This window comes from Volvox carteri, assembly GCF_000143455.1.
Source record: "Volvox carteri f. nagariensis unplaced genomic scaffold VOLCAscaffold_31, whole genome shotgun sequence".
Lineage (NCBI taxonomy): Eukaryota > Viridiplantae > Chlorophyta > Chlorophyceae > Chlamydomonadales > Volvocaceae > Volvox > Volvox carteri.
The window spans coordinates 1,346,937-1,351,413 of record NW_003307574.1 but is presented as its reverse complement, the minus strand read 5'-3'; positions in this window follow the sequence as shown (position 1 = coordinate 1,351,413).

Sequence of the window (4,477 nt, the reverse complement as noted above, 5' to 3'; positions counted from 1 at the left end):
ATGTCTCTTCGTCTATATCGCGGCCGGGAGGAGGACCATTTTTTGGTCATGGCATATGTGACAGATTGGGAGAGGAGAGTGGGAGAGAGGCCTTCACTGCGAAAAGAATATACATAACATTTATATTCAGCACAAGAGGAGAAAGAATATCATGGGCATCTATGAGCCTATGTGCTGAAACATGCCTACCCTTGGAGCGCTCCCCCTTCCTCAGTTCCGCCAATCCTGTACGACACAATCTCGATTTACACCTGGATGCCGTACATACTCATGGAAAGCCTTTCTTGCCAGGCGGGAGGCCAGACCGCCACCCACCCTCCATCTCCCGGGTTTAATGCGTTTGGTTGGAACGCCAACAGGTCTTCGCCTCCCCTGGACGTTTCCCGGTCACAACAACACAACAAGGAGACGTGGAGATTCGTTTTTACGGTTATGATTTCGGTTTGGTTTCGTCGGGTAGTTGGAGGATATGACTGATAGATACCGATTTGCGTTTCCTGGATAGAAATTGGTGCTCGGGCGGAAACCGACGATGATAAGTGCGCCCTACGGAGCAGGGGCCTGGCTTCCAGGAGGCGAAGTGAGAGGAAAATCGCGGGGGGTGGGGTGCTGGACGGTGTGTGTGTGGGGGGGGAAAGGCCTGCGGGTTGGGGATTCAGTGCTGCTGCACACGCCGCGCATCCGCCGCCTCTCCCGCCCGCGAGGGCATCCGCCAAACGCGTATCCGCAAATACTCCGCGGCTCGCGCCGCACAATTACCGTTTAGGCCGACATACCTCCTGTTTGGATTTCGTTTTGGGTTTGGACATTGCATTTGCTTCTGTCTCCTCACTCACCTCGACGCATTATACTCTCTTGCTCTCTTGGTAGAACTAAAGAAAAAATAATCGCGGAGTTGGGGAGGGGATGGTAAAATAGTGGGAGAGTAGGACCCAGTTGCACGGTAAGAGTGGACGGATCGGGGGGAGTCTGTCTGTCTGTCTGTCTGTTTTATACGTAGCGCGCAAGCAAGCAAAGCAGCGTGTGATATAATACTCCCCTGTACGGCGAACAGGAACTAGCGGGCGGGTGGCCGCGGCACTTCGGTGCGTGACTGCGCGATGGAGGGGGGAGGGCTTGCAGCGGAAATGCAGTGGACCTGAGGGGCTCCTCTAGGTAGGGTGGCGCCGCCCGGGGGCGGTGTTGGCGATGATGATGATGATGATGATGATGATGATGATGATGATGATGATGGTGACCGCGTGTCCGCGTATATAATTACTGCTTTAGGGTTTAGGGTCCGGGGGGGGCCTTTGGGAGCTATAACGCGAGAGAACTGAACTAAAGGGGGTCGTTGTGCTGTGCTGGCAGGTGAGTGAGGTTTACGGAGATGACAGGAGTGACCCATGGGCCACTTTTGGCCGTTCTGCTCCGTCAAGCGCTCTTCTCCCTTCTCCGGTTTGTCTGACATATATAATATGGCAACGACCGTGCGAGATTGTGTGGCTCGGGGTGGTGGTTGGAGGAAACCACGAGAGGAGAGCGAAAGAGAACTCAAAAGATTTGGGGTTATATGAATACACAGATACGTCATTGGCACACATCGCGCGTGTGCTGTGTTTTGTGTCGCGTGTTTAGGGGTGTGTATATGTGTATGTATGTCTCGCTTGGGGGTCGGGAGATGGTACGACATGCTGACCGACAAAGGTAGCGGCCAGGGAGTCTGATGTGGCGGTTTTTGCGCTTTGCTTGTGGAGCTATATCCTGATGGGCTTTTGGTGGCGCTGCTGCTGCTACTGCTACTACTATTACTACTACTGCTGCTACTGCTGCTGCTACTACTACTGCAAGTCATGATGATAACGATACCGGATGATGGCGGGGGGTTTGGCAGCCTGGCTGTACGGGACCAGCACCTGCAGGTGCACCTTCTGAGGCGCATAGCCGGCCTCGTGGTGGCGAAAATGATGCTTTGGATTTGAACTCCGGAGGAGCTCCAGTGTGGCCGGTTGGCGCATATCCGCTGATGCGTCATCCGTTTTCGTGTCCTCCATTCGCAAATTTGGTTTTGGTTTTGCGATTATAATAATTGGTGCGGTGTGGTGGCCTGGTCCCGTAGGCCCTAATTCGCACAGCTTCAGCCACGGCGGTGATGATGGCGATGGTGGGTACTACTATTACTATAACTGCTGGGGAGCTCTCCCATGTGGTGTTTGTGGGCAAAGGTTATGGTCGGAAAGAGCGCCGGACAACACACGACACGACACGACACGGCTGGTGCTGACTTTATTTTACTTTTATGACACCCGAATTAACTGTACGGCGCTCCTTTCCGGAGCTTTCTCGGCCGCAGCATACATACTTTATAGTGGGCTGCGTAGTTGACCGGATATGCGCTTTCTTTGCTCGCGCTTGCGCTTCCCAGTTATGCATATGATTTCTGTTTGCATTGTTGTGTAGCTGTGTGTGTAGCCCCGCTTTCTCTCTCTCTCTCTCCCCCCCTCTCTGTCCGTTTGCCATGGTCACCCACCCCAGGGAGGGGATTCTGCTCTGCGCATTGCGTTGATTTCCACTTTGCCCGCAGCTGCCTCGGGCCCCTGTGCTTGGGCTCTGTGAGGCTCAGCTGTGGCTTTGGCCTTTGTGTACCCCCTCCGGGCGGTGCGCTGCTGAGTCCACAAGCAGTTACTTCCTTTTAGCTTTTTCCGCTGCTTGTTTGGCGCTGTTCAAAGGCACGTAATGAGCGTACATCACCTTTCCATTCTACCTCCCGTACAGTCCGTGAAGACTAGTAGGGGGCCGCCGACCGCATCCCCTTACCTCGTGTCTTCTTGGCAGGTAGAACTCCTCCCTGTCGCGGGGTGCACTTAATGGCATGTACGGAAAAACGGATTGATCCATCGCATGGATCGATTTACTCGACATTTTGGATCCTGGATTTGAGTTTATCACGTGGAATCCAGGCGGCCCGCATGTCGGTATGTGCATCTGGCGGGAAGCGGCCCAAGCGCAAGGAGGAGGGGAACAGGGAGGAAGGGGGAGAAGGGGGGATGCGGGCGGATGGGGGTGGGGGGTGGGAAGATTGGATTGCTGGACAGGTGATCGCTCCAGGGCGTTCCGTTTGTGCTCGCGCGGGCTCCCTCGGTGCAGGAGAGCGGCGCCAAACAAGTGCGCTCCGAAGTCCTCTCTCTTTTCTTGTGTCCCTTCCTTCACCCGTCGGCGGGCGGGAGCTGTCAGCGCCGCGGAGACGTTGGACACCAAGGGACGGACCCCACTGTGTGGGGGGGGGCGGGGCCTCGACTGTTTGCGCATTCCCTAAGTCGGTCGACCGACAACCTAGAAAAACATTTGGCCTTCCACTTACCTCCACCCCGTACTGCGTGCGGCAGCGTGTCAGCCGAATGGGGCATTGCTGTACAGCCGGTACGAATCTGGAGTGAGATGCGATGTGCGTGTGCGTGTATGTATGTATGTGTATGTATTTGTGTCGTCAGAGATTTGCACAGTGCCGCTGAAGCTCATTAAATTTCATATATACCGACATGATATGTTGTCTTGAAACCGTGTCGCGTGACGTCAAGGGGTGCCAACTTGCTTTGCTGCAGCAGTGGCACAGCAGTAGAGTCTGCCGAACTCTGCTGTATAAAAGCTGTAAGCTGTTGTTGGCCACAGCCACGTGAAAAAAAACACGCGTGACCATCTTTCCTTTTCCCCGCGGGTCCGAAATCGTCTTAGACTGGCCTCGAGAGATCCATCCGCATCAAGAGTGGCGTTACGACCGCTAGACAGCAGCAGTAGCAGACAGAAGCAGCAGTCGCAGTAGCACGTAGTTAGCAACTCCGCAGCGTTCGGTACCCCGCAAGTATATTCCCCATCCCCTTCCTATGCGGCCCCGAGGGTGTCGTACGGCCGTACGTTTGACCTTGGTACGGGGCCACACGTGACAACCTCCTCCCCCCGCGACCATGTACGGCATAACGCACACAGCTCATCATCGGGGTGTCCTTCCAGATAGCGTTGCCGTTGCACGCCCACGGTACGAACGCATCCGACAGACAGACAGACATCTTCGTCGTTAATTACAAGATGTGTTCGTCCAGGGTCCGCCCCCTACAGCCACAAGCGACCAACCTAAAACTCGAAGCCCGCCGTCAGGAGCCCAACATATCAGAATAGCCGTACAGGCGGGAGGTACGACATGGCCTCCATCATCATTTGTGGGCCCTCTGCTCCTCCGCCCTCATTCCTTCCCCATAGCCGGCGGGTACGGCTACCCCCACCACCGCCGGCGCCGGGTCTACTGCTGTCTCTGTCACTGTCGCCGCCGCCGCCGCTGTGCAGAGCGCCCGGAATCGGCCTCCTTCCCGCCCCGCCAGCTCCCCCGGCGACCCCTCCTCCACCGCCCGCCCCGCCTCCAACACCACCACCCGGTTGCATCCCCCGATGGCCGCCAAGTTGTGAGCCACCTCAAGCACCGAGGTGGGCGCAGTGACGGAGGCGG